The sequence below is a fragment of the Malus domestica genome, chromosome 10 (genome assembly GCF_042453785.1).
Source record: "Malus domestica chromosome 10, GDT2T_hap1".
NCBI classification, from domain to species: domain Eukaryota; kingdom Viridiplantae; phylum Streptophyta; class Magnoliopsida; order Rosales; family Rosaceae; genus Malus; species Malus domestica.
The window spans coordinates 37,027,597-37,034,368 of record NC_091670.1 but is presented as its reverse complement, the minus strand read 5'-3'; the positions used below and the strand labels follow the sequence as shown (position 1 = coordinate 37,034,368).

General features: G+C 43.3%; 1 long non-coding RNA gene across 1 annotated transcript; it reads right to left on the bottom strand.

The window, feature by feature from the left end:
- Positions 1-2,395: 2,395 nt before the first annotated feature.
- LOC139189014 (uncharacterized) lies at positions 2,396-3,510 on the bottom strand. The gene is made up of 4 exons (XR_011572471.1): positions 3,325-3,510; positions 3,144-3,241; positions 2,963-3,060; positions 2,396-2,787 (listed from the first exon to the last, which is right to left on the bottom strand). It is a non-coding gene; the product is annotated as an uncharacterized lncRNA (long non-coding RNA).
- Positions 3,511-6,772: the final 3,262 nt, after the last annotated feature.

Below are 6,772 nucleotides of genomic sequence, written 5' to 3'. Positions count from 1 at the left end.
ACATGCATTCGACATAGATATCCCTGATAGGGAACAAATTACCCCTCGATTTGATAATCAACATGAGGCTTCTCTTAACCCAGTTGCTTCGACCCGAACCATGAGAAGCGGAGGGAGACACCTCTTTGCTGAAGGGGCAGAAGGATCGAAAGCCGTCTTTCGCGATTGTCGGGATTTCCTGAAGCAACGTCGAGAGAATTCCATCCATATAAGCTCAAAGATCAATGACCCAAGGATTTCTGAGAGACTCGGTCCCCTGCCACGGCCCGAGCCGGCCACTAACTTGGGGAAGGTGCAACAAGTCCTAGAGAGACATGAGGGTACAGGGGACTCAGAGGTGTTCCGACAGACATACCCTGGAAGCCAGTACAGCGAGTCCAGGGAAAAATCACATGCCCTTGATCAAACCTTCCTAATTCCAAGAGGAGATGGAGATTTACGAAAGAAAGCTCCAGTGGCACATAACTCCGCTCAGGACCCCCTTGTCCTACAACTTCTTGAGGAAGTAAACAAGTTGAAGGCTGAACGTCAGGCTGAAATACCTGACTGGAACCAACCCAGGCCTGGCCCTCTTACAAGGAGGATCCTCAACACCCCCCTTCAAGCAAAGACAAAGCAGAAGCTTGGCTTGCAACTTTATACTGGAAAAGAGGACCCGATTGAGCACCTTAACCTCTTTGAGTCCACCATGGCATACCGGATGCACACCGACGAAGAGCGATGTCTTCTCTTCCCCTCCACCCTCTCTGGCAGAGCTCTAAATTGGTATTGTCGTCTTACACCTGAGACGGTAGACTCATTTGAGGAATTGAGGAAACTATTTGTTTCCCAACACATTTTCCAAACCGATCGCTTGCACTCTGCAGATGACCTGTACACTATCCGCCAGAGGCCAGACGAGTCATTACGTATGTATGCTGGCCGCTTCAGCCATGAATACTCCCGGTGTGCCGAGGCAGACGACAAGACTGCCCTCAAAGCCTTCACGGCAGGCCTACGTGATTGTTTCTTTAAATACATGATCAATGCCAATACTTGGAAGACTTACTCTGAGGTGATGGCGCAGGCTTATAACCATGCCTCCGCCGAGGCAAAGACATATCAGGAGAAACGCCCTCACCCAACGCCATGGAGGAAGAACTAGCAATAGCTAAAGTTTGACGGTTGGGAAGATCATCCAATGTTTCTTTAGTACAGGACTCTAACAAAGACCCTGAAGACTCCGACATTGCAGACTCAGACTTAGAGCTAAAGCTAGAAGAGCCCTCATCACTAGAACTTCCAGGCTCTGACATCTACAATAAGAAGAAACAAATTCTATCACTACATGCATGATCAAAACATAAGGAAGTTCCTATATTACCCACATGAAGATGGTGCAAAGCGATGCCGGAACCCTTCTCAATCAGAAAGCAATCCGTCTTCCACAGTCACTACAAAACAAGCAAATGAAGACCGTGTCAAGCGCCAAAAAAAAAAAAAAAAAAAAAAAAAACAGCTTCATCCAAAAAGCTTCACCCGAAAAGCTTCACCTCCAAAACTTCACCCAAAAAGCTTCATCCAAAAAGTTTCACCCAAAAAGCTTCACCTAAAAAGCTTCACCCACAAAGCTTCACCCAAAAAGCTTCACCTCCAAAACTTCACCCAAAAAGCTTCACCTAAAAAAGCTTCACCCAAAAAAAAAAAAAAAAAACTTCACCTCCAAAAAGCTTCACCCAAACAGCTTCACCTAAAAAAGCTTCACCCACAAAGCTTCACCTAAAAAGCTTCACCCACAAAGCTTCACCTAAAAAACTTCACCCGAAAAGCTTCACTTAAAAAAGCTTCACCTACACAGCTTCACCTAAAAAAGCTTCACCTAGAAAGCTCCCTCTACATACTTTCACCTACAAAGCTTCACCATCAAAGCTTCACCTCGAAAGCTTCATCTACAAAGCTTCATCTACAAAGCTTCACCATCAAAGCTTCACCTAAAAAAGCTTCACCTAAAAAAGCTTCACCCAAAAAAAACTTCACCTCCAAAAAGCTTCACCCAAACAGCTTCACCTAAAAAAGCTTCACCCACAAAGCTTCACCTAAAAAGCTTCACCCACAAAGCTTCACCCAAAAAACTTCACCCGAAAAGCTTCACTTAAAAAAGCTTCACCTACAAAGCTTCACCTAAAAAAGCTTCACCTAGAAAGCTTCACCTACATAGCTTCACCCAGAAAGCTTCACCATCAAAGCTTCACCTAGAAAGCTTCAACACCAAAGCTTCACCTACAAAGCTTCAACACAAAACCTTGCTCCAAATAAACAAATTTTGTTCACAAAACCCAAGATGCCCTTGAACTTGTACAAAAACACAGGTCAACACAAACATTTGTTTTGTTCTACACCCACAACATCCCTGTCATAACCAAACAAGCAATTATGTATATGTTTCCAAACATATTATAATAGATCCAACAACAAGCCAAAGTCCCAAGTTTCATAATGGACAAAAGTACAAGCAATTCATCAATAATGAAGGTGCTACAAAACTTGGAATCTGCCCCAAAATAGAAATCCAACCCAAGAGACTTTTTCTCTCTCTCCCTCTTCCGCCTCCTTTCATCTATCAAATTTCTGCAACCTCTGCTCTTCTCCAATGGAGCTGAATTTTGGACACCCTATAGTTTTTGAGCATATGAACAACTTTCAAGAAGGAACCATTTCTGTTTGAGCGACGGAAATTAAAGTGTTGAAGCTCCAAACATGACAGTCGGATTCTTGCAGATTTCGAAGCTGCTATGATGTTTCGAAGATCTGGAAATATTTAACCATTAATTCATTCTGAATTTTTGATATGTTATGAAAGAGACGATGAGGCACAACTTCAATGAAGAAAGCATGCTGATCTGAACAATAGAAAATGGAGTTTCGAAGCTCACAACAAATCTGACGGGTTGACAGAAAAATAATAACCAGTCATTCATCATACCTGAATTTCTTGAGTTATACAGCTCTGAGGGATCTCAAATTTGGATATGTTGTAGTTCACAAGCTGAGGAACAACTTCAATGAAGAAAGCATGCTGATCTGAGCAAGAGAAAATAGAGTTTCAAAGCTCACAACAAATCTGACGGGTTGACAGACAAATGATAAACAGTCACTCATCATACCTGGATTTCTGGAGTTATACTGCTCCGAGGGACCTCAAATTTGGATATGTTGTAGTTCACAAGTTAAGGAACAACTTCGATGAAGAAAGTATGTTGATCTGAACAAGAGAAAATGGAGTTTCGAAGCTCACAACAAGTCTGACAGGTTGACAGAAAAATGATGAACAGTCACTCATCATACCTGAATTTCTGGATTTGTACTGCTCCGATGGATCTCAAATTTGGATATGTTGTAGCTGACAAGGTGAGGAACAACTTCGATGAAGAAAGTATGTTGAGATGAACAAGAAAAAATGGAGTTTAGAAGCTCACAACAAGTCTGACGGGTTAACAGAAAATTGATGAACAGTTACTCATCATACCTGAATTTCTGGAGTTGTACTACTCCGATGGATCTCAAATTTGGAGATGTTGTAGTTCACAAGATAAGGAACAACTTTCATGAAGATGACTTTGCGATCTGAGCTATAGAGAATGGTGTTATCTTGCATCCACTCAGGCTGATTAGTGGAAACGAAAAGCAATTCCACCAAAGAAAAGATGAAAAAGAGAGAAAAGCTACTAATTGCACTTGATCTTGTCTAGTCAATAGCATGCAGCATCAAACACACAAAAGTTGGAAATATTTTTAGATAAGGCATATGCGAATGTGTGACATCGAAACAAGGATTCGTTACTTTGACAAATTAGTAACAAGCGAGACACCTCATTCGGCAACTCTCTTCGCCTGAAGACTTGGGGGACTCCCACCATATGCTACTGCACCTTAATACTCGGCAGTCTCACAACCACTCAGTGACTTGGATTTTTCAAGTCTCCAACCGAGAAGTTTTCCTCACTCGGGAAATTAAGGGAACACTACCTCAAACTACATGCTTCACTCACAAAGCTTCAACAATACAGGTTTCAACAAAAGCAAAAATTCAAAGAACTTTATGAAGAAGGCTTTGGTGTATTTAACACAATATATTGAAATGAAGCAAAGCTTATTTATTAATATTTTCGATAAGCCACAAATATGTACATATACATGAGTCAAAATAAACAAACAAAAGGGAGCCTCCACAAAGGTTGCTTAGGGGAAGTCTCAGCAGTCGGTAGAGCCCCAGAAAGAGAAAGCACCGGAGGGTGGTTATCCGGAGCCTTAGTACTTGACAAAACCCCAAAAGGAGGAGGCATTGGAGGTTCATCATTTGAAGCTTCATTACCAGGTACAGCCCCAGAGGACGAAGGCAATAAATGCCTTTGGAACAAACCCACAAACCGCTGATGATCAAGTAAAACCTTACCATCAGATTCCTTCATCTGGTCAAGCTTCCTCTTCATGTTTGTAGCATAGTCATGGGCGAGCCGGTGCAACTGCTTATTCTCATGCTTGAGCCCTCTAATCTCCTGTTTGAGACTCATCACTTCAGCAGCCAATGATTCAACTTGGCGGGTTCTAGCAAATAGGCGTTGGGCCATATTAGACACAGAACCTGCACACTGAACACTAAGAGCCAGAGAGTCCTTAACAGCCAACTCATCAGACCGTTTGGAAAGTAGTCTGTTATCTTTGGGAGTGAGAAGGTTCCTGGCCACCACTGCAGCGGTCATATCATTCTTCATCACAGAATCCCCAACGGTAAGAGGACCAGTAGGGGATATGAAGGATGGGCGCCATATGTTGTCTGGAGAAGGCGTGGCTGTCTCTTCTCCAAGGTTCAGGTCAAAACGACGGTCGGAGGGTCCAGACATTTTCAAATGTGTTGAAGAGGGAAGAGGGCAGACAAATCAAGATCTTAGAAGTGCAAGAAATGAGCTTCTACTGGTAGAGATTCAAGTGTGCTGTGGAACTTAATGCCAGCCTCTATAAAAATCTGCACTCGACGGAGCTTCAGAAATCGAAGAGGCGTTTGCTTTCTCAAAAGCTGGGCTGCTCAGAGACCACGAGGGCCGATCTCAGAAATCGAAGAAGCACCTGCTTTTTCAGCCTCGTCAGCACCTGTCACATGCACACTCAGCTTTGCGGAAATTATGGGCAATCTGTCGAAGATTTCTGGTAAAGTAGAAAGCACGTGAATCTTACTGTTCAATCACCGCTCTCCATATGCACCATCAACTCCTCGGGTACCACATATAACTTTATCAAAGATCTCTGACAAAGTTTAGGCACGAGAATTTCGAAGTTCCAGCTACCCTACTATTACCCATAAGGGTAAAGGAACAGCACCACTGCTTGACAACTGGAAAGTCCCTATGTGTGTCGACCTCCGTGTTTTGCGGCAAGACAGGTTGGCAAGAACGTCCAACCTTTACTCACATTCGAGAAAAGACTCCCAACATAATTACTTTCTCAAAAATCGGAGTAGCACCGCTTTCCGAATCTCGAGAGTCAGATCCTCGACGGGATTGCTTGTTCGAAAACCGAAGAGGCACAACTCTCATAACTTCGAGAGCCAGATTTCCTTAGATAAAGCTTGTCTGTAATCTTCACACGTAACATCAGCTTTCCAGATACCACATACCACTTTTTCAAAGTGCTCTGACAAAATTAAAACACGTGAAGCTGGCAGCTCCCACTATATTGCTGTGACCAAGAAGGGTAAAGGAATATCATTACTACTTGTTATTGGGAAATCCCTATATACATTGACCTCCCTCCTCAACGGACAGGCAAACCTGCAAAAATGCTCAACCCTTTCTCGCATTCGAAAAGGCACCCTCAACATAACCTCTCGAAATACTCAGCTTTATTTCCCCCCGATAATACCTCAGCAAATAAGCCACACCAAGAACAAGAGTATCTCATATCATCAGGGTCGAAAGCAAGAGTATCCCATATCATGCTTTCTCCCTATCTTTGTCTTTGTCCTTGTCCACACCTGCAGGACAAGGAGAAAGAGAGCAGTCAGTCGGAACCTGAAATCAAACCTCCAATTTGGAACTGACTGCCTGGAGCCTTTGCCTGGTTGCTTACTTAGCATTGCTCTCGAGTACTCATCCTCAACTGCTGTCAAGGTCACGAATTCCACCGGCAAATACCTCATGACAGTTGATCAGATATTGGCTCTTTACACTGAAGCTGCCAAGCGTGGATGAGTCACTATGAAGGAATGTTCTGAAGGACCATTTAAATGCAAAGGTTGCACACCACTTCTGCCATGCAAAAGATTGAAGCAGAAGGTTCAACGGTGAGCTGAAACAGATCACTACAGCACGACACCTTTCCATACCACATTCATTATTCCGTCAACAGCAAAAGTATCCCATATCATCAAGGTCGAACGTACTCTAGATTTGATGGACTTGTTTTGACCCTCAAATTTTTGAGTCGGCCTTATACTCTGAAGGGCACCAGAAAACCCTCCAGCACAGTTCAAGAATAAGCCTGTGGAAAGTTACTTCTTCAAAAGCAAAAGTATCTCATATCATCTCTTATCCATTTGCTTCTCCTTATCCTGGCAGTTGAATGAGAGACAAGGAGAAGGAGAACAATCAACCGGAAGCCGAAGTCAAACCTCTGATCCTGGGTTGCTTACTTGGAAGTTTGACTGCTTACCTTGTCTGTCACCTCTTTCGGCAGATCTCCTAGCTCGGCGACTTGGGGGACTCCTACTATAGGGTTTGTATCACACTTGACTAAGCCC